Source organism: Equus przewalskii, chromosome 1 (assembly GCF_037783145.1).
Source record: "Equus przewalskii isolate Varuska chromosome 1, EquPr2, whole genome shotgun sequence".
NCBI lineage: Eukaryota > Metazoa > Chordata > Mammalia > Perissodactyla > Equidae > Equus > Equus przewalskii.
The window spans coordinates 53,746,364-53,771,177 of record NC_091831.1 but is presented as its reverse complement, the minus strand read 5'-3'; the positions used below and the strand labels follow the sequence as shown (position 1 = coordinate 53,771,177).

General features: G+C 35.9%; 1 long non-coding RNA gene across 2 annotated transcripts in view; it reads left to right on the top strand.

Annotated features, from left to right (window-relative positions):
* LOC139074169 (uncharacterized) overlaps positions 1-24,814 on the top strand; it is a 73,366-nt gene that overhangs the window by 38,746 nt on the left and 9,806 nt on the right. The window contains exons 1-2 of one of the 2 annotated variants that reach the window (XR_011523704.1): positions 19,567-20,129; positions 24,545-24,617. This is a non-coding gene — a long non-coding RNA (uncharacterized lncRNA). Of the gene's footprint in view, positions 1-19,566; positions 20,130-24,544; positions 24,618-24,814 lie in introns of those variants that run through there. The other variant, XR_011523703.1, reaches the window with a different exon arrangement.

The following is a 24,814-nucleotide window of genomic DNA, read 5'->3' as shown; positions in this document are numbered from 1 at the left end:
GCTCTCTGTGCCTACAGTAGGGATTACACATTACAAACAAAACTGTTCCTGTGCCGTGTAATAGGAGATACTAATGCAAATAGGGGGCTAGCAGCAAAATGCTGAAATCTTGCACCTTCCGAAACTATCACATCAACTTTTTCCAGTAGAAGCAACCAGCAGAGCCAACCAGTTCACAAAGTAAACTAAATTCATGAAGTATTCTAGACAGTCCCTCTTGTCTTCTGAAATCCATATGCTTCAAATCACAAACCAGTCTTCACCCACTGTCTCCTCATTTTATTTTTAAGAGCGACTTTTCTTTGTTGTTTAGTATAACATCACCACAACGAGAGTGAATTTCTCAGCTAATGTATTCATTCACACCATTTTAATAATTTCTCCCTGGTTCTTAATATATATTAAATACATTAATACATTAGTATACATTTGATATGAAATATATTAATACACATTAAATCTGAAATCTCTCTTTGAAAGTCTTTTATTAATTTTCATGTAGTAAAACCTTTTCCAATAAAATTATGTTCCATTATTTAGTGTGTTTTTCCCATTATTACTGGGTTACTGGAGAATAATGTGCCCAGAGTCACGACTCACTGACTCAAGCGTGGAACAAAGTACACAAGGTCAAATTAGTGGGGCTTTGTCTAAAGGAACAAATGTCCCCAAACCTAATGTTCCTGAGAAGGGTTTATGCCCTCCGCAGGCTTCGGAGTGATCTCTGAGACAGGTAGAGACCTGGAGCAGTCCTGATGGGGTAGGAGTTCTCCTCTTGGCCACCTGAAGAGATGCAAGGAGCAGATAAACTGCTCCCAACTTCCACCGAGTCACAGCGACGAAGAGGTAGCCCCCTAAGCATAGAGTCGTGAGGCTCGGGGGCACTCGGAGTCCGGGACAGCAGTGTGAGGTCGTCCAGAGAGCTCTGTGCATAACAAGCAGTAAGAAAAAAACAATAAAGCCAGAGTCCCCTCAATAGGGCCAAAGTAAGACTTCAATGTCAGTCACTGGCACAGAAGTGGCAGCGATTGTGACACGGACAGAAAGGAAAAAGGCTGATGAGAACACCCTAAGAGACTTGTTCAACAGCACATGAGCAACAAAATCTGCCTAAATCTCAGAAGCAGCTGCAAGACCTTTTCAGGAAGCTAATTTCTAGCAAATAGACATATGGGAATTTGGTCTTCTATAAAAATTAAAAAGAAAGAAGTTCTCCCTATTTTCCATTTCAAAAAGTATAGTTTATTTTGTTCAGGTTTTCCCCCAAAGTGGGTATCACATCGCAAAGAACTTTGGAACCTACCTGGCTTAAAACAGTTGTTGGGGAGGTGGGAGAATCCACACCAACCCCCCAACCCCCCGACTCTTCCTGAAGGTTCTTATGGCTGGTCAAATAATTAAAGAGGCAGGTTAGCAGGAGAAAATCAAACAGTTTAACAGCATGTATACACAGGAGAAACTCAGGAGAAACTGAGCAACTCAACCATCTGGCCAAGGCTGCCTGTTTAAATATCTTTAGCTACAGACAAGGAGGACACTGGGGATATTGATTTGGGGCTTCAAAGTAGAGTAAGACAATTTACACAGAGATGGAATGCAAATGTTAGTTAAACAGGTTTTGCTGGGCCAAGAAAATGGGTTTGTAGGTGTCCTTTTATCACACCTATTTTACATCATGCCATAGCTATCACATGGTATGAGCTCCTTCCTGGAACAGGCCTTCTCTGTTAAAGTCTTTCAGGCAGTTTGGGGGCAGGAAGGTCGGTCGGATGCTCTTCCTGAGTCTTCTGAGTCTTTATTGTATTCAGCTCGAAATAGTCCACATACCAGAGTGGTGCATCTTGGGGAGGCCTGCCCTGAACCCCATCACATTCCTTACAAGTACAGAGTAAAAGGTGGACAGAAGTAATCTATTAATATCATCTAAAGTGTTTAAAAATTCTGAAGAGTTATTAAAATAGGGATTCATAGAACTCACACCAGTCCTGCTGAATCACAAATGCTAGGTACAGGAAGCAGAAATCTTTTATTTTAGCAAGTTCTATACATTATTCTTATGTGGGTCAGTCTGACACCTGCTTATGAACTGGCAATTGAAAACCTCAATAAAGTGTTTGCTATTACAATAGAAAAATATGAAAATTCATATAGAATCCATCATTTTAGTGTTTGTTTATTGTGCCCAAGTAATACTGATGTTAAATGTAGATCCACTTTGGTCACTCACCTTGCCTTAAGATAAAAGCTTTAATTATGTGTGTTATTACACTTGAAAAGAATATTACATGTGGAAATGTTATATATGCATCATAACATAAAAGGTGGCATTGATGTAACAATTAGCATGAAATGACAAAATGAGTTCTCAAAAAAATCGAATTCATATATGGGAACACTTTCTATATTTATCAAAGACATCATTTTTTATTAAAGTTATTTTTAAATAGATGTCATTTTTTAGAATAGTTTTAGGTTCACGGCAAAATCAAAGTCTTCACTTAAAAATCATAGTTTATATAATAGGTAATAGGAAAGGCTAGGATGCAAAGTATTCTTCAAAATTCTGTGAAAATTTCAGTAAAAAATCTTACTATTTAAAGATAAATTGAACACTTAACTAAAGATATTTGCTTGACATAAATAGAATATTTTAGACAATCTTTTTGATTTAAGAAAGTATAATTTCTGATTTCATCAGAGTGAAATAAACATACTGTCAAAACAAAAAGTTTTCTTAAAATATTTTCAACTGTATTCTTCAATAGACTATCTTCATGATCTAAAATATTCATGCTTCGATTATTAACAAATGTTTTAAAATGCATACCAAGCACCAGAAATTACTACTATAAGCCCTTGGCCCTCACTTTCTTTTGTGAATATTTGTGACAGTTTCAAATCTGACACAGAAAGAGGAAGATATATTGAAGACATTGCTAAATAAACCAATGTTAAGTATAAGCTTCAAAAAAAATCCAGGCATGACTAGCTCACACTATTGTGACTGCATTTGTCACTTCACCAAAATGCACAAAATATAATTTATGAGAAAATCTCTCTTTAAGGAAGAAAAAAATTGAGACAATTGGCTAAAGTAAGAATAAGTTAGTTACTGAGACACATTTTGGGTTTATAAATTGCAGTACAGAAACTCAATTGAGAAAAAATACAGTATTTCTTTATTTTCTACAAATAAACAATATTTTATCTCTAGGTCAGTGGAAAATTCAACTGGAGTTTTTCAAGGAGCACACCCACCCCCATTACCTACTAGGTCTCACCAAGATTTTATAATCTCACAGATTACCTAGTCTTTGAGAAGGAGCCTCTTCTTTCCTTAGTTATCCATGCAAACATGTCACCAGGGTAAGCTAAGAAATACAGGTCTGACTTAACACTGGTGCCTTCACATCCAGCTGCTCAGAAACTTTCTGCTACACCGGAGAAAGTGGGATCTTTTACAAGAGTTAGAAGCCTATTGCTTCTGGAACCACCTTGCTAAATACATCACAGAAACAATCCTCTTTCAAGCCAAGCATCTTCTTTGTATGTTTCTGAGAAAGTGGTACAGGTCTCACTGTTCGGGATACCACAAAACTCTCTTCTTTCTATCCTGGGGAAATCCTTTAAAGTGGAAGAAACACTTTTCTTTCTCAAAACCCATTCTTCTCAAGAGGCTAAGTTTGGGACAAGAAAGTCAGTAAGTTTTCAACGTGCCCTCTGCCTTCAGCCCAATCAAATACTTCCCTTAAGGTAATAAAAGACAAAACCCATCTTCTTGAGAGGGGAGAAGGGAAGGGAGAAATGCAGAAAGAAATTAATATTTAAAATGAAACTCAATGGTATGTTCAAATATTTTCATTTAGGCTTTAAATTTCAATTGCATGATCAATATCATTAGCCATTAAAGAAACACAATCAAAACCACAATAAGATATCAATACATATCTATTAGAATGGCTTATATTAAGAAAAAGAAGAAACTGTTAATACCAAGAGCTGGCAAGGATGCAAAGCAATGGGAACTTTCATGAACTGTTGGTAGGAAAAAACAAAATAGTACAGCAACTTTAGAAAACAGTTTTGAATCTCCTCATAAAGTTAAGAATACACTTACCCAGTGACTCAACAGTCTCAATCCTGGATATTTACTCAAGTGAAATGAAAACTTCTGTTCACACACAAACCTGTACACAAATATTTATACTGGCTTTATTCATAAACACAAAATACTGGAAACAACTCAGACGTTACTGGTACCCAGGAATCTACGCAGACATTTTTCCTGAAGGCATCCTCCTCAAACCCAAGGGAGATCCCAGAGGCTGGGAAACCAGGGGTTGAAAACGTTAACAGACTTGCTTTTCACGGTCAGTACTTGTTAAACTTGTTAAAATATTTGAATAAGTATATTTCATTCTGCTCAAATACTAGCCAAACTCAAACATACTGTGAGTCGCCATCTAAGGTCTAAGTACCAGATAGCTAAACTTCAAGAAGATATTTGTTATATTTTCCATTAGTAAACTTTTAATGAAGAAAACATTTATTAAACAAACACAGGAAATTAATATATTTAAAATAACTTTGCTACGATTTAAATAATGAGAAAATTAAAGAGGTGATTCAAAAAGTCATTAAGTTCTAGACATGATAGTTCCATTATAATTTGATTCAGTTAATTTATCAACTACATCATGAGCCAAATTATGTCCTCCTAATTGAATATAAATAAAGTTAAAAATCAAATGTGATATGATTAACTTATAAAATGCATAAACACTAAATAGTCTTACTCAATGTTCAAAAAGTTTTCCACTATATTTTTAAATACTACTTTTCATAAATTTTATTAATTATCACTTTGCTAGCAGAAAAATAAGATAATTTTGCTTAGCTTGCATCTTTTTGGGGATCAGTGTCATACTCTTTATTTCAAGTTTGTAGTAGCTCTTTAGGCCTGCACAATCTTTCAAAAGCAATTGCAAATGATGAAGTCAATGTACTGTGGTTTTCCTCCTATGATTAGCCTACTTTATAAATTTGCAAATGCTTAAATATCCCAAATATTATTTAACCTATTTCTTACAATAGACAGCCAGCAAGGCTTTTATTATATTTTAATTATACAGATTTCCTTTCTTCATGTTCTTGTGCAAGGAAGATATAAAAATTTAAGAATTCTTCATTTTAATATTGTCATTATGTTTATGAATCTCCTCACTTAGAAAGAAGCCAGGCTATTTCTCCCTTCTGCAGAGTGAAAATTTCAAAGTTATTATTCTCATCTATGTTATTTTATTTTGTTCTCCTTATCTTTTGACAGAGAACATAGATAGATATACAGATATCTTACTTTGTCCTCCTTAGATTTCCCACATTCATGTGACAATACTCACCAACAATTCTTCTCAAGGAATTTCATCAACAATCCAAGTCAACACCATTGATCTAGTTGCCCCCTGGGAGACATTTCTCTCTGATCAAAAATGTATGAAGCAGCAATCACATTAGAGGATGTAATCATTAAAAATATCTCTATTACAATTGCTAAATTTCTAGGAGGGTAAGGACAACAAAGCTCAGAAAGGAAAAGTTGAGTAAAATGATTTGGGCTTCCTGGAGAGACTCAGTACATTCGTTTATTTGCATTGTGTCACAATGCACTAACACCGTAGCTCTGTGCTTAGCAGCTCTTTGTGTTCATCCTGCCACATACCTGGCAATGCCTGACACATAGTAGCTTCTCAATAAGTAGAGGGAAAAGAATCTAAGTGCCTACACAGTAATGGTAAGGGGAGTAGAAAATTTTTCATAAAAGCAATAGCTGAAGGAACTTTGATAATCTCCCTTTCTTAAATTCAATTGTGCCATATAATATCACCTAATCATAGGAGCGAAATTCATCATATCCATAGTCCCAGCCAGTATGCAGGGTGTTTACACCGTGGGTTGGGTATGATTGGGTCCACCTGAGAATTCTGCCATTTACACATTTCCTCATTATAAAGTGGAAAAATACAAGTATTTATTACTATGTAATCTTACGGTAAGGATTAATGGGGTGTTTTCTGTAGTGCCTCGTAGTAAATAGTCAATAAAAGTTATTTTCTGTAAACAGATCAAGGATGGCAAATTAATTCAGCAATATTTAGGAAAGTTTCTCTCACTTTCTCAAAGACACAATTTTATATAAACATCATTAACCCAAAAAGCATGAATTAAGTCTTTGTATGCTTATCGTATGTACTTTAGATTCGATTTTAAGTAATTCAGTGAAGTCCCCAGCATAGGAGTTCACAGAAGGCCATATATAAGAGAATGGTTTATTTACTCTGTGAAGTACAAGCAACTAGAAGTTGAGACCAGGTGCTAAGTCTATGTTGACAGCTTCCTCAGCTGCTTTTCTGTATTGTGTTTTGTATTCTGCCTTGTTAACCTAGTTAAGGCTTTGTTTATAGATGTTGCGCATTTGCTTTCATTTGCTTCAGTCTCTTTGCTTCCTGGAGTTCTTTCTTAAACTGGAAACCCCAAAGAGCATGGTTCACACTTTCCCAAACAGGAGACATTTAGGACAGATCATAATCTATTGGTGAGATAGAATGGAAAAAGCCTTTCTCTCCTGAGGCAATCCAGATGGAATTTCAAAAGGTCTTCGGAAAACAGAAGTTTGCTCATAGTATCAGAAAATTTTTCATTACATCTCAGCTAACTTAATACCCTAATCTCTCCAATGTAAATATATTTTATGCCAACAGCTAAAATGATATGGAAATTATAACTGTCAACACAGTGCAACCATTTTACTCAAAGATGGCTGTAAATTAGAAGGGGGTGGCGATGGTGCATGCTGTTAACACTAGCTCCTGAAATGAAAACATAAAAGATGAGTTCCCAAACTCAAACAAGTATGCTGTCACTTAGCATGATTAAAGTATGTTTTAAAAATGCACAAAAGGAGTCTTCACCTTAAATTTAATTAGATATTCTTAATGGTTCTCATTATTTTCCACAATAAATACACATGCACAGGGTCAAAACTACTTTGTGTTTATCCATATTGTTTTGGACACTCAACAAAGCCTGCAGTGTGGGCAATTCCTGGTGTAAGAGCCGTGATTCCATTATCATACTTAAAGATAAGACAAGTGTGTCCAGATAGCACAATAGAAAAAATATTTTTCTAGAGAAGCAATCCGTAGGAAGACAATTTCTCCAGACAGATTTAATTCAAATGAAGACTTGGTAAAGAAAATGCCAATTCAAGATGTCATATTCTCAGAAATAATTGTCTCAGTACATGGTTACATAGACTATTAAGAGTTCAACACATTGTCTCAATGAAGCAGATTATATAAACCTACATTTTGACTGGAGCAATAAAACAGTTAAAGCTTACTTGAGCAGCTAACACCTAGATGACTTCTATAGTAATCAATTACTTTGCTCCTTTTAATGGCTTTCTCTTATTGTAATCTTATTTGTGTTTTAAGTATTATATTAAGCAGATATCCTTATCTACAAAGTGATAGTGCATCACCTGTTTTCTCATCTATGAAAGTGTTCACTAATATTAATTAGTGATAATTAAGTGTTTTTGCAAACATAAAAATAGGTTTGCAATAATTTAGGCACAAACTATGTGCCATTGTAGTTATAACTTTAGGTACCAATTTCTGGTGGAACAAGCTAAAGATGTTAATGGCTGAAGACACATAAAACTTAATCTATCATAGACCAATTTTTGTTTTTATAAGTCTTGTTAATATTTCCTAGTTACAGGGGACATTTTACCTTAACGAATGCCGGCTGAGTTTGGCTATGTCTTTGCTCTAACAGGAATGTACATGAACAACTGGAAATACTTTATATCTAACATGCATCTGGAGTTATGCCTCTGAATCACATATAAGAGCATCCTTCTAGGAATAGTAATGCATCCAGTTGCTGAAACCAAAGCTCCTACTTAATTGAGAAGTGACTTGGTTTTCCTCCCCACATCTCGTGAACATAACTTCGGGTCTAGTGTTAACTGTAACAGTCTCAGTGAGAAAATGTGTGTGTGCACTCTCTTCCTTAATCTTCATTTACAAGCAAAGCATGAAGGGTTCTGCTAACTTCTAACCCAGCCATCCCCATTTCGCCTCCTCTATAGTGCGGTGAGAAGGCTTTGGGTTTTAAAAATCAGATCAGTCAAGAACAGAATGTTAGTTTATGTACATTAATTAACCACAAATGTGTGAAAAGAAAGATGAAATATATATAGAAATATATATAATGGCTTATTTGAAAGCACATAAGAATCACATGCTATGATTAACTCTTCGCTATTAACTCTTTTAAAATTATTATTACTCTTCTTGATTTATTATGGACTCTTCATTAAATAATATTGTTACTTAGCCCACTAAATCAAGGCCTTTCCAACGATGAGTTGTGAAGCTTGCAATTCCTCAGGAATTCACTGTGTTATTTGTGTTGTTATTAGCAACAACAAAAATTGTCATTAAATTGGTAGGGTGGAAAAAGCATTAAACTGGAAGTTAGTTTCTGCACTAGTCCAGTCCGCAAACTGGTCACTTAACATTTCTACTCCAAAATCTCGTCTGTAAAATGCAGCGGTTGCTCTAGACTAGTTCATACTGAGCTGCCCTAAATGCTGCTGTCAGCTGTATTCCTAGGAAATGCAACAAGACTATTTTGATCTAGAGTCTTTTTTTCTTCTATTTCCATAATTGCGTTTTCTTCTTCATCCTTTTGCAGAACATTTACTCCCAAGTGTATTAGGGCTACATCAAAAAATGAAAAATTCATGCCCTCACATTTCTTACAGAAAGTTGAATAAATCTGGTAGACCATGATACAAATAAGAAACTTTTCAAAAGAACATGTAGCTATTTCATTTCTTTTTGAAATGAAGTGCACAAATAATTATTTCATAGATAGGTAAATACACAATAAAAACTAAAATGTATGACATTATACTATCTATATTTATTTATAGGTACATATTTATCATTGATTTAAAATAGTATATATTTTATTTTATTAAGACAACCTTATTTACTGAAAAGTAGTCTTACTTACTGAAAAGCCATCACTGAAGAGTAATCCATTGCCAGAATTAATTACTCATCCATTAATTTGTCAACAATTAATTATGCCAGACTCTGTGTTACATGCTGCTAATAAATATTGAGAAAAGCAGGCGTACTCTCCATCTTCATGGAATATACTGTCTAATGCAAAAGCAAACAGAATCAAATAATTAGATGAGTAAATGTATAATTAAAAACTGTGATAAGACTCAGAAGACAGGGTACTATAAATACATAGAACATAGGGATATGCCCTAGTATGAAGGAATTGGTAAAGGTAACTTGTGATAGGGGCATTCTCCCTGACATATGAAACATGTATGAATAGTGTTGAACTAGGTGTGTGTGCATCTGTGTGCTTTGGGAGATGGGGTGAGTTGGAGACAGAAAGAAAGCTCTGCAGGATTCCAGGACGTATGGCATGCATGTACATCACAGGGTAGGAGGAAGCATGAGGCTCCCTCCAAGCTATGCTGACCTGGCCCAATAATAGACAGGGAGGGTGAGTGTTGTGTAACAGGTAACAACAGCATTCAGAAGAAATTCACAAACTCCCTTATAAGAAAATACAATATTTTTTCTCTTCATCTCAAGAGCAACGGGTATCTATTAAAAGCTCACAACCAGAAGGGTGATTTTTCCTTAGAGAGAATACTCTATGGTTTGGAGAACTGGTAAAAGGCAGTCAAGAGCGGATGTGTTGGAAGTTGTTAGAGCACTCCAGTTAAAACATAATGGTAGCTGGGGCCAGCCCCATGGCGGAGTGGTTACGTTCGTGTGCTCTGCTTCAGTGGCCCAGGGTTTCACGGGTTCGGATCCTGGACATGGAAATGGTACCACTCATCCGGCCATGCTGAGGTGACGTCCCACATGCCACAACTAGAAGGACCCACAACTACAATATACAACTATGTACCAGGGGGCTTTGGGGAAAAGAAGAAAAAAATAAAAAACATTATTAAAAAAAAAAGAATAATGGTAGCCAAGACTAGGAAGAAATATTTACGTATAAAACTGACAAAACATGAGGGTGGTTTTGATAAGGGGCTGAGGACAGGATTAAAAAAAAGAGGATAGATTCTGACACAACATAGATCAGTAAAGGTAAACAATATATTATCACAAAAATAACCAAGTAATCTTAGAGATTTGTAAAATACTGATTCATACAATATCCTCAGTGTAAACACAATACACCCTGATTTGGTGTGTGTGTGTGCGTGAATGTTAGGATTTATCAGTTTACTCTGTTGTTAATTTCTATCTCTACACAGCTCTTCCTAGAGGCTATTAATGTTAAAACAGATTGAAAAAGACATAGATATATAGACTTCAATAACACAGTAATTTAATTAGGGGACCAATTTGATGTTACTGCAAACATTTCCGCTGAAACAATCTACACGTGCATTTGAGAGTAGCAAGCTTTTCCACATTCACTAAGCTATTGACACCAACCCCAGCCTTAGAAACACATAGAATGAATTTCCAGCACCAGGCTAGTGGCTGTTACGACCTCTTGCCTAGATCAGAAGTATTTGCTTTTGTAACCTGTCCATGTGAAAGCTTTTGGTTTCTCTCTCTCTCTCTCTTTTTTTTTTTTTCACTTCTTATAGAGACTGTAAATCTGGCATAAACATCTGGGACACACATCTCATTTGGAAGCAAGAGCAACACTGTTTAGATCAGCTTCCTGGGGTGCAGAATGTAGATCAAAGCACAGTAGTGGCTGACCAGCCAGGTCTAGAATTATAAAATGTATTTCTCTATTAATCAGAGGGGAGTTATGCAAGATGAGGAATTCTCTCCTTAGAGATGTAAGGGTAACATTTAGAAAATTACATTAAAAAGCAGAAATGTATTATACAGAAATTTTGGTTAATTCATATACTAGCACCCATTAATATGTCAGACAAGTGCCTTCAGTTTTACTCACAATTTTCCCATCTATTCTCTCACTTACCTAACCAAAGAAAGCAAGTAAAAGACAGACTATACCATTAGGATTCCATCAATGCAATACAATATTGGTTAATTATTGACCTTAAGCTAAGAGATGTTTCTTTCAAATAACTTAGTGTAAAAATGGTCACTGATGCCATATATAATTCCAGTCATATTAAGTGTTTTTGTCAGTTCATCAATGTTTGTAGTGTGAATTCCAACTCTAAAGTTAACACTAAGAAAATACTGGATGACTAATAATTTGGATACTTAGCAAGGGTGATAAAAACACACACACACAAAATGGAAACACAGAATTAGCATTTCAAAGATCAATCTTCTTCAAAATAAGGAATAAGTAAAGATAAAATCCAGTAAATTCATTTATTGTTTCTACAACAAAAAAATAGTTTTGCATTCCAGTCTTGCCACAAACCCTTGTCTGCCAAACACCAAATCCTCATCCACTCCATCCTACAGTCTAACCTGAACTGCACCAAAGTGGTACCTTGAGCCATTTTGCTTCCCCTCCTTCACTTCCTCTTCTCAGCACGTAGGCAAACATCAAGTCCTGTTAATATTTCTTTTATAACTTTGCTGAGAGGCATCCTATTCTTTCCATTCCTACTGCCACTGTGTTGTTTAGACTACTAACAGTTTAACTTTACTGTTACAGAAGACTATAATTTTCACCTGTTCACTGTCTTCTTCCTCCAGCTGTCTAAAATACCATCTTCCAAATAAATTTTTACAATACTCGTTGATCACATCTACTCTACATTTAAAACAAAACAAAACAAAGCAAAACAAATCACGAACAGAGAAGTATAAACAAATCCTCCCAAAATTCTTGTTCTGAGCCTTTAGGTTCTTAATCTAAGACAAATTTTAGTAAGCATAAAAATTACCTAGAGATGCTTAAAAAGTCCAAAATCAGAGATTCTCATTTAATTGGTCTGGTGAGGATCACGGGAATCTACACTTTAGCAAACATTTTAAGTGATTCTACCACAGCTAAGCCTAGCCTACATTGAGAAACTTAATTCTGTCTTCTCACTTTTAAGTTTTGTAGAAAATCTGCTCTAGCTAATAAAACTGTATTTTCATTTCTCTGACTCTGCTACTATGCTAGTCCATTTGCCAAGATTTTATTTTCCACATTTCCTAATCTCCTGCCAATCTCAAAAGCCACTCATTTTCATGGACACTATAAAGCCTTCCCTGATTATTCCCAGCCAAAAGTAATCTCTCTCTCTAGTGTGCAGTTGTAGTTTTAATTGCACACAACTTTCCTTATATGTTTCCTGCATAGTTGTCTATTACTACGTAAAAAAATGACCACAACCTTAGCAGCCCAAAACACTACCTACTTATAAGCCAGATCTATAGGTCAGATGTCTGTCACAATGTGTCTGAGTTCTCTGCTCAGGCTGTAATCAAGGTGTCATCTGGAGCTCCGGCTCCACTTCCAAGTTCATTCACGTTATTGGTAGAATTCAGTTCCTTGCATTTTTAGTTCCAGAGTACCCATTTTCTTGCCAGTTGACAGACTGGAGCTCCCTCAGATCCTAACGCCTGCACTCAGGTCTTTGGACCATAGTCTCCTCTATCTCAGCAATAAAGAATCTCCTTCATGTCAAATCCATCTCACTCTTCTCATATCTCTCAATTCTTCTTCTTCTACCCGTTGGAGAAAACTACCTGCTTTTAACGGGTTCATGTGATTAGGTCAAGCCCACCTGGAAAATCACCCTATCTTAAGGTCAACTGTACCATATAATAGCGCCTACTCACAGGAGCAAAATCCATTCAGCTAACAATTCCAGGGATAACGCAGGGTATATACACCAAAGGGCTGTGAAATCTTAAGGGACATCTTAGCATCCTGCTATTTATTTCTCTGAGACCTATATTTATTTTTCCCCGTCTTAAATAAAAGTTCCTGGAGAGCAAGGATGATGCATTGTACAATTTTGTATATCACAAGTCACCTGTCCTAATACTTTGCACGCAATAAATATTCAATAAATAACTGTTGAATGAACAGGCTCTTCCTGTGATGACCTATTTCCTGATGCATTAAATTTAAATGAACTGATAGCATTGGGCCTAGAAAAGTAAATGTATAGTCATTCATTCTTGAAGAGATTGAAGCAGTTGGGAACCCAATGCACTAAGTTCTTTATATTCTTCTTCTTAGTGAATAATAATCATACATCTATCAAAGTTCCTTGGTGTCATAAGACATAGCAAAATAAACTGTCTACAAACAAAATGAAGAAAAGATTTTTAAAAATGAACAGCTCACTAGTGTGTCATGGGATAACTTTCACAAGCAACATAATATATGAGCAATTAAAGTCTTCAATAGAGAGGAAAAAGGAGAAGAAAGAGAAATAATCTTTGAAGTAAAGATAGGTTAAAGTTTCCCAAACTTGGTGAAAACAACAAACCCATATGTCCAATCAATTTGATGAACTCCAAATATAAGAAACTTGAAGAAAATCATACAAGGCACATCATAAAGGCATTTCTCATGAGTGAAAAAAAAATCTTAAAATGAAGAAAATTCCTAAAAGCATCCAGAGTACTACATACACTGGAAAGAAATAGAATTTGTGAGTAAAAACTTTTCAACTATGAAAACTTTAGAATAAATAATTTCATTGACAAATTCTGCCAAACATTCTCTAAGGAGGAATCAATACCAATTCTACACAATGGAGTACAGAATATTGAAGTGAAAGAAACACTTCCCTACTCATTTTATGAGGCCACAATTGACCTAATATCAAAACTAGAAAAAGACATTGAGAGAAAAGAAAATAACATATCATATACCCCATGAATAGATGAAAAATTCTCAACAAAATAATAACAACTGGAATCCAAAAGCATCTGAAAATACAATACCTAATGACAAAGAGGGATTTATCCCAAGAATAAAAGGTTGGTTCAACATTTGAAAATCAATCAAGGTAGTAATGTATAATATCAATAGACTAAAGAATAAAAATCATATGATTATCTCAGTATGTGCATAAAAACCCTGCGACAAATTCAAAGTCAATTCATGACAAAAACTTTTAGCATCTTTTAGCAAACTGAGTTGAAGGAGCTTCCTTGGCCTGATACGAAGCAATTATGAAAACCTTATAGCTAATATCATACTTAATGGTGAATGACTGAATTCTTCCCCCTACAGTCAGGCACCAGGCAAAAGTGTCCACTCTCACTACTTCTATGTAGCATGGCACAGAAGGTCCTAACCAAAGCAATACACCAAGAAAACGCAATAAAAGTCATTGAGCTTGAAAGGAAGGAGTATAAATGAAATGTTTTGGTATACCAACATTATGTTTAGAAGACTCTAAAGAATCTACAAAAAAGCTATGAAAAATCATCAGTGAGTTTAGCAATGTGAGAGGATATCAGATCAACGTATGAAAATCAATTTTATTTCTACACTGACAATGAACAATTAGAAATCAAAATGTGGAAAACATTACCATTTCAGTAGGATCAAAAGTTATTGAATAAATAAAGATAAATCTTATAAAATATGCAGGATCAGGACATTGAAAATTATAGGACATTTCTAAGAGTAGTTGAAGACAACATAAAGAAACAGAGTGCTATAATGTGTTCATGGGTCAGAACACTCAAGATTTCTTGGACACTGGTTCTCCACATAGTGATCTATGAATACAATGAAATCCAGCAGGGTTTTTTTTTCCCCTAGAAATTGAGAAGCTGATTTTAAAATTCACAGAAATGCAAAGGACCCAGAATAGACAAAATAGCTTCAGAAATAAAAACACAAAAGACAAAACAAAGTTGAAACATTTAAGCTACTTAGTTTCAAGACTTGTTATAAAGCTACAGTAATCAAGCCAGTGTGATATTGGTGTAAGGATAGAGAAATAAATAAATGAAACAGAACAGAGAGCCCAGAAATAGGCCCACACATATATAGTCAAATGATCTTTGATAGAGGTACAAAGGTAATTAAGGGGAGAAAGGATTGTCTTTTCAACATGTGGTACTGGAAGAACTGGATATCGATGAGCAAAAATATAATCTTCAATCCATATCTTATACTAGATACAAAAGTTCATTCAAAAACAACCATAGACTTAAATGTAATACCCAAAACCATAAGATTTCTTAAAAAAAAATACTGGATAAAATCATTATGACTTTTCAATAGGCTAAGATTTCCTATATACAGCAACAGAAGTAAATCCATAAAGGAAAAAGTTGAAAAATTGAACATCAAAGCTAAGAACTTCCACTCTTAAAAACCACACTCTTAAGAGGCCGGCCCCATGGCCGAGTGGTTAAGTTCACGGGCTCCGCTTCAGCGGCCCAGGGTTTGACTAGTTCCAATCCTGGGTGTGGACATGGCACCACTCGTCAGGCCATGCTGAGGTGGCATCCCACATGCCACAACTAGAAGGACCCACAAGTGAAAATACACAACTATGTACTGGGGGGCTTTGGGGAGAAAAAGGAAAAATAAAATCTTTAAAAAAAAAAACACACACTCTTAAGAGAACAAAAAGATATGACACAAATTTGAAGACAATATTTTCAAATCACATAGCCGCTAAATTACTTTTTTTCCAGAATATGTAACAATCATTAAAACCCAATGATAAGAAAATGAACAGAATAATAATAAAATGAGCAAAAATTACTTTACCAAGGAAATGGTAAGCAAATAAGAACATGAAAAGATGTTCAACATCATTAGTCTTTAGGGAAAAGCAAACTAAAACCATGATGAGATATAACTACATACCTATTAAATTGGCTAAAATTAAAAAGGCTGATCACATCAGCTTTCATTGAGGATGTGGAGGAACTGTCACTCTCATACACTGATGGTGGGTGAAAATGGTACAACATCTTTTTTTTTTTTTTTTTTTTTAAAGGCAAGGTGTTTAAAGATTTTATTTTTTTTTCCTTTTTCTCCCCAAAGCCCCCCGGTACATAGTTGTATATTCTTCGTTGTGGGTCCTTCTAGTTGTGGCATGTGGGACGCTGCCTCAGCGTGGTCTGATGAGCAGTGCCATGTCCGCGTCCAGGATTCGAACCAACGAAACACTGGGCCGCCTGCAGCGGAACGTACGAACTTAACCACTCGGCCACGGGGCCAGCCCCATGGTACAACATCTTTTGCAAACAATTTGACAATTTCTTATAAAGGTAAACAAACACCCACCAAATGACTCAGACATATGTGTGTGTGTACATGTCCATCAAAAAAAAATGACAGCATGTCTATACAGAGATATGAAAGATATGTATACAAATGTTCAGAGTAGGTTTATCTGTGGTAGCCAAAAACTGGAAACGACTCAAATTTCCAGCTACAGATGAATGTACAAACAAATTTTAGTGTTTCCACACAACTGAATTCTAATCAACAGTTAAAAAGAAAGAGCTATTTATACGTGTAGCAACATGAATATTTCTTAAAGTAATTTTCCTGAGTGAAAGAGGCTAGACCCCAGGAAATGAATAGCACATTTTCACGACTCCATGTACATAAATCTCTGTAAAATGTAAGCTAATCTATAGTGATAAGAAGTAAATTAGTAGTTGTCTATACACAGGAGTAGAGGGTCAAGGAAGGGCATGAGATAGGAAAAACCAGAGGGTACAAGGAAATCTTTGATGTGATGGATATCTTTTTTTATTTTTTTAAAGATTTTATTTTTTCCTTTTTCTCCCCAAAGCCCCCCGGTACATAGTTGTGTATTCTTCATTGTGGGTTCTTCTAGTTGTGGCATGTGGGACGCTGCCTCAACGTGGTCTGATGAGCAGTGCCATGTCCATGCCCAGGATTCGAACTAACGAAACACTGGGCCGCCTGCAGCGGAGCGCGCGAACTTAACCACTCGGCCACGGGGCCAGCCCCGATGTGATGGATATCTTGATTGTGGTGATGGTTATGGTTTTACTCCCATACACATATATCATATTATATATATATAAAATAATATATAAATATATATTATTAAATAATAATTATATATTATATTATTAAATATATGATATAATAAATAAACTAAAATAATTAATAGTATAATAAAATAAATAATAATTATAGAATAAATATATAAAAATATAATATTAATAAAGCTGTTTTTAAAAGTAGGGATGGAGATGAAGAACTGAGAGACATTCCCCCTGAGGTGCAAGTGCAAGTGTCCCTCAGAAGCAAGAGGACACAGGACAGCAGAGTTGAAGAAATCCATTAAAGGCATCCTAGGCATTCGACTTTGGGAGTAAGTAAGAAATATGAGAAATATGAGAGAAATATGAGAGAAACTCCTTGGGAAAATCTAGGCTTTCAACTATAAGAGAGGGAGGTCAAGGCAAGTGATCCAAGAAAAACACCTGTTAGACATTTGAGGCTGTTACAGACTACAGGGCCACTACTTGCTCAGTGTAGAGGGAGTGGCAATAGTGCTAAGGAGATCCTTGAGATACATAAAATAGGGAACAGAGTGAGAGAGCAAAAAGAATGTCCCAGTAAATGAAAAATCTGGCAGTTGGGCTGTAATACATGGAGAGAGATTCTGCAGTTCCAAAAATTGGCAGTTTCTCCGTAAAGCACAAGCAGATCTCTGGAATCTTAGCAGTGCCTAGAACCTAAAGATTGTACATAGGAAAGTCTCAAAATATTTGAAGCCAATGTTGAAATAAATCAAACTAAAACTTCAAAAAACCTGCTAAACTACAAATCATCTTTTTAGCACTCAGTCTGGCAGATGATTTATAGAAGGAGTGTATTTCTTTGTGGAGATAAACAGAACTTATTTCAGTCTCTATTGTCATTTACTTTTTGTTGTATCAAATATAGATCTGAGATATGTAGCATAAAATCAAAGATGCTAACAACATATTTTTAATTAAAATACCATAAGGAAAAGAGAGAATGTGACAGAAGAAATATTTGAAGAGATAAAGCCTATCAACTTTAAAAAATTTATACATGATATCAACCCTCAAATCCAAAAATTTTCAGCAAACCCAATGAGAGAAAATTAAAAAAAAAGACAGACAAGCATATCATAATGAAAACACAAAATGTAGAACTTAAAAGCACCCAGAAGAAAATGGCACACTATCTATAGGGGGAAAATAGTATGAACGATGACTTATTTATCCAAAATAATGGAGGCAAGAAGATAAGACAATGGAAATAAATTTTCAAAGTGCTAGCAGACAGAAAATACCAGTTTAAAATTTTATATCCATTGAAAATATCTTTCAAAAAGTAAGTAAAGAAAATCTCAGAATGACAAAACTGAGAGAATTCATGCTCAGTAGATCTCTACTAAGGAAATGCTAAGAAAAAACCCCAAAACACCTTCAGTCTGAAAATAAATAATACTGGATTGAACCCCAGTTCTGTAAGAATGAATAAGAAGAGTAAATGAAGTTATACTACTATAAGGATCTGAACTTTTTATGCATTAGTACATTATTATTTAATGGTAGACTGCTTCAACTTAAAGATACAAGTAACACTTCAAAAAAAAAACACAAAGAGGTATTGTTAAAAGACAATATAGAAGACAAAATAATATATTAATAATATTCAAGCTATCCAAGAAAAATGCAGAATAAAGGAATAGAAGAACAAAGAACAAGTAGGATAGATATACAACTAATACCAAGTTGGGAGACTTGAACAAAACACATCAGTTATATGAAATGTAAATAGAATAAACATTTCAATTAAAAGTCTAAGACTATCAGACTAGATTAGAAAGTATGTTTTCAAATAAGAATACTTTGAATTTAGACATTGACAGATTGAAAAGATGAAGACAGAAAAACATATATAATGCCAAGATTAAGCAGAAGAAAGCTGGCTTAGTTATATTAATATAATACCAAAAAGACTTTAAGATAAAAACATACATAGAAAGGCACATTTTGTAATAGTAGAGGGATCACATGATAAGACTAAATGTGTATGCTCCTAACAGAACTTCAAATAGACGAAGCAAAAATTGACAGAATTAAAGAGAGAGGTAAACAGTTCCACATTTATAGTTGTATATTTTAGCATATATATTTCATTAATTGATGGAACAAATATACAAAAAAATAATAAGAATAAAGAAGATTTGAACAACACTATCATTAACCAGATCTAATTGTCTTTTATAGATCACTACACACAACCAACTGCACAATGCATGCTTCTTTCAAGTGCTCATGAACTTTCACCAAGGTAAACTATGTATTCAGCCATAAAAATGTGTCTGTAGTTATCAAGATACTGAAATCATACAATGTATATTCTCTGATCACAATTGTATTAAATTACATATTAATAACAATAAGATATGTAGACACTCCTAAATATATGGAAATTAAATCACAACCTTCTAAATAACTCATGGATAAAAGAAAAACATTAAAAAATTAGAAAATATTTTAAATTGAATAATAATAAAATACAACATAAAATTTGTGGAATGCAGCAAAAGAAGTTCTTAGAGGGAAATACATAGCTTTAAAATCCTTAGAACCCCTTGTCCACTTCAGGCCATTTGAGACCAACAACCCATCTACTGGGCCCATACAGATGTTCAATAAGTGGCCTTTTGATGTCAAGAGACTAAAAACTCCACCCTCAGATCATGCTGACCCTGCCATTTTGTGAACATGCGTCCTATGAAGAGGCACAGTCTGACTGCGCTTGCGCAGATCATCAACTACCTCACCTCTCCTCACCTCCAATCATCTATCTCCACATTTCAGACCACCTTGCCCCCTACCCCATAAATATCCCAGAGTCCCCATTTTCGAGGAAGCAGATTTGAGACTCATGCTCTGGCTTCCTCACATGGCTGCCTTGTGATTAAAACCCTCTCTCTACCGCAGTCTCGTCATCTCAGTGTTGGGCTTTCCAGGCAGTGGGCAAAAACGAACCTGGTGCATTAACAACTGTGTACATTCTGAAGTTAAAGGATCATCCCAGCTAACGTATCTAGAAAATATCTGAATTGGGTAGATTCCACTTGTGAAGATTCAAATGCCTAAAATTAACATAATCAGGTAAGAATTATCATATATAGTTATGTAATTTATTAAATGAGGCTAATATCTGTGTAGGTTAAATGTAACTCATGTTTCTGCCAACTTAATATTGTGAGGAAAGTGGGCACAAGAGAGAAGAATGCAATTGGTTTTCTGATTAGACCTTGGGCAGAACGTATTTTATTTGCCCCTCCAGATCCCCTTCACCCTTCCCCACTCTATTTTCTATCCAAAAAGCTGACCTGTATGAATTCCATCAACTGGTTCACCTGCTCTCTGGGTTTTGCTCCATTCAGATGGTGGCACTAGCATGAAATCACAATGCAGGAGAGGAGTAGAGTTCTGCCTTATTCCCCTGGCTCCATTCCGGCCAGGTCACTGGGGTTAGGTGGTCCTCCTCATAAAGTTTTCTCTTCAGGCTCCATTACCTCTTCCCTCTTCTTGCAACTTCGCACCTGGAGGTGATAATGACTTTTCATGTTCTCAGGTACTTACTGCACTATCTCTTGATGTTTTCTACCTTTGTAAAAAATCCCTGTACTAAAGTCTTCAATTGCCAAGTGTGTTTCTTCTCCTTCTTGCCTATATCCCAACAGATAAAGACACCAAACAAGCAGCTGCTCTTTCTACCAAAACCAATTTTAAATATTTTTCCTTTAGTACAAGCATAGGCCCAACCCAGAAATAGCTTCCAAAGAACATTAGGGGTCAAGATACAGGCAGAAAGAGCAAGGCAAAGCAAATAGAAAAAAAAAAAAATGAATCATGCGTTTGTAACAAGATTAGGTAGCTGCTAAACATCATGGAAGTAACTAGCAGTGGGCATTTTGTCATGTGTATTGAAGCAAAACCTCCATAGCATTGCTGTTGATAAAGACATAGTATTTAAATAAACTTTGAACAAGCACATATACAAAAAATACAAATTTCAGACTGGGTATCTATCCTAAGAACCTGAAATCAGAAATCCCAAGAGTCCCTTGCACCCCTATGTTCATCGCAGCATTATTTACAATAGGCAAGACGTGGAACCAACCTACATGGCCAGAAACTGATGATTGGATAAAGAAGATGTGGTATATATACACAATGGAATACTACTCAGCCATAAAAAAAGACAAAATTGGCCCATTCGCAGCAACGTGGATGGACCGCGAGGGTATTATGTTAAGCGAAATAAGCCAGTCAGAGAAAGACGAACTCTATATGACTCCACTCATAGGTGGAAGTTAATATATTGACAAGGAGATCTGATCGGTGGTTACCAGGGAAAAGGGGGGGTGGGGGGAGGGCACAAAGGGGGAAGTGGTGTACCCACAACATGACTAACAATAATGTACAACTGAAATCTCACAAGGTTGTAATCTATCATAACGTGAATAAAAATATATATATATATAAATTTCAGGGCTGGCCCGGGGTATGGCAGCTAAGTTGTCACACTCCACTTCAGTGGTCTGGAGTTTGCCGGTTCAGATCCCAGGCACGGACCTACTCATGGCTTGACAAGCCGTGCTGTGGCAGGAGTCCCACGTACAAAGTAGAAGAAGTTGGGCACGGTTGTTAGCTCAGGGCCAATCTTCCTCAGCAAAAAAGAGAAAGATTGGCAGAAGATGTTAGCTCAGGGCTAATTTTCCTTACAAATAAATTAATTAATTTCCTGTAAATGCTACCATGGGGGCCCTGATTTTTTTCTAACGATGTAGCGAAAAATAAGAAGAGCTTAAAGCAAACAGGAGATAAAACAAACTTAGAAAATGTCAGAAGAAAACTCAGATTGACTCAGAATAGATTATACGTTCATAACTACTTTAAGCTGTTTCTCACCATTTCATCATGAGAATGTCTATTGCATCAGAACATGGTAATAAGTTTTTTATAATTTATTGCATATAGCAGTAGAGCACTTTATATTATTTGCTAAGCTCAAAACAACTGCCTTCACTTTACCCTCCCTCAAAATTCTGTAAGGGTAGGTTTTAAAGCAGCTTCTTTTTTCTTTTGCAATGTGACTATCTCTTGACTCAGTTGACTGGGCTCCTGACCAAGCTGTGCCACCCAGAGTGCCTCCTCTGAGAATCTGGTATTAAAGTAAGAGACAGAATTACAATTACACCACATGTCCCAATATAACACGTAAACTTGGGTGTCATGAGTACCGATCTGCCCTCTTTCCTGGGACCTCAGACCCAGAGAAAGTCAGTCAGCTGAGGAAGAAGAGTGAAGCAGATGCAGATGTGCAGAGAGAAGACAGGATGAGAGTGTGAGAGAGAGACTGCCTTGAATATGGGCACCCTCTTTGTCCCAGTTGCCTTAGAAAGATCTATTTTCGTCTTGATCCAACACATTACAGTCTTACAGGAATGCAGTCCAAGAACATTTTAGACAAGATTTGAAAACTCTGGATTATAAGTACTATTCTTGCCAAGTAAACCAATGGACAAGAAAATCGTAGGGATGCATGGTGAGACATAGGCCAGCAGGAAGGCTATCATTTCCTCCTAATTTAAGACATGACCTCAAGAAGCTGCTAGAGGGCAGGAAGGTTAACCTTTACCAAGAGGCCAACAATTGGGTTTTCTACATATAATAATAGAGAGAGTCTATTGCACAATTACTTTGTGCCACATACTCCTCCAAATGTTCTGCATCAATTAAACAATTTAATTTTTGCAACAACCCGTCTGGTAGTTACCATTTTTGTCTATTTTATAAATGACTCAGTTGAAGATACAAAGCAATTAAAAAACTTGCCGAGGTGACACAATCATTAAAAGCGGAACAGTTATCAAACCAAGCAAGCTTCCTCCCTAGCACTTGCTCACTCATCCACTGCGCTAGCTGCTTCTCATACATCGTTTGTATGATATTCTTCTATCACAAAACCATGCCTTTGTATGTAATTCAAGCCAAGGAAAAAACAGGAATTCAGACAAAAGAAGCACACCCAGTCCCAAGAATGAAACTCTGATTTTTTTGTTTAACATTGTTATGAATAAAATGCCCATCTCCTCTAAAGAAACCTTAAAACTAATATTATGGACTGCGTATTTGTGACCCCCCCACAAAAAAATCATATGTTGGATTCCTAATCCTTTATGTAATAGTATAAAGAGGTGGGGCCTTTGGGAGATAATTAAATCCTAAGGGTGGAGCCCTCATGAATGGGATTAGTGCCCTTAGAGAAGAGCTCCCAGAGAGCTCTCTCTGGCCCCCTCTCTGCCTGTGAAGACACTGTCCATCTACGAACCAGCGTTACCTGGCTCTTGTACTGGTGGTGCCTTGATCTTGGACTTCCCAGCCTCAGAACTGTGAGAAATAAAACTGGCTGATTAAACCACCAAATTTATGATAATTTGTTATAGCAGCTGGAACTGATGAAGACAACTAACATGCCAGTAACAAAGTTACATTGGGGCAGTACTTAAAGTCCTCCTTATCTTTGTTCTGGTTATATTTGTAAAAGAAAAAAATAAACTCTGAGAATTCAATTGCAATGGAAGTCCACGCAAGAAGAAAAAAAGACACTGTTGCAGTGTATCTATCACATACGAAACACTGACATTAAAACCAGCAAAATATTTGTAATCTAGGCATGGCTCTTGTGATCCATCATCCTGGCTATAAAACACAAGAACTGGGATGTCTTGATGTTGTATTAACCAAGTTAATAAAAATTTTAAAGAATAATAATAATAAGTAGTAGAGGAGAAAATAAAATGCTATGCAAATTGAGGGCCTAATAATTACTCTGTCTTAGAGAATTGCTAAGAGATGGAATGAAACATGTCTGTGCTACAAACTGCTGGTGAAGGGGCACTGGTATCAGCAGTGGGGGAAAACATTCTAGCAATTATAGAACTCGCTATTCATCTCAGGAGGCAGAGCTCTGTGACCAGATGCTTGGGTTCAAATCGAGGTCCACATCTTGGCAGATTCATAATTAAGGCACATTACACTCTCTCTCTAAACCTAACTTTTCTCCTCTGTAAATCAATGTTAGTGATAATATGGACTTCTGAGAGTTGTTACAAAGATCACATGAAAGTACGTCTTTACCTTGATATGTGGAATATAGTAAATGGCTCAATAAACATTAGTTAATAGTAACAGCAGCATGCTTGGCTCTTTACCTCTTTTTTCTTTTTTTTTGAGGAAGATTAGCCCTGAGCTAACATCTGCTGCCAATCCTTCTCTCATTGCTGAGGAAGATTGGTCCTGAGCTAACATCTGTGCCAATCTTCCTCTACTTTATATGTGGGACGCTGCCTCAGCATGTCTTGATGAGTGGTGCCAAGTCTGCACCTTGGATCCAAACCTGCAAATCCTGGGCTGCCAAACTGGAGCACACTAACTTAACCACTATGCCACCGGGCCAGCCCATCTTTACCTCTCTTGAAATGATGTTAAAGCAGTTGTTTTTACCTCTTTAGGAATGTAATTATTACATATGAAAAAGGCCAACATCTTTTATATGAAGGAAAAATTAGTGGTAAAGATGAAAGGGTAAGTAACAAAATAATTTTTTATCATCTCACACAGTTTACTTAACAATAGGTAATAAGAAATCAATTTTAACCTTCTATACAGTGATCCAAAATTCATCTTTATAAGTAGGCAACTTTAATTCCATTATTTATAACAGTTGAGGGGTTTTGCCTAGTATTTTCAAGTTTTACTGGAAATGTGGGTGTGCTGGGGGC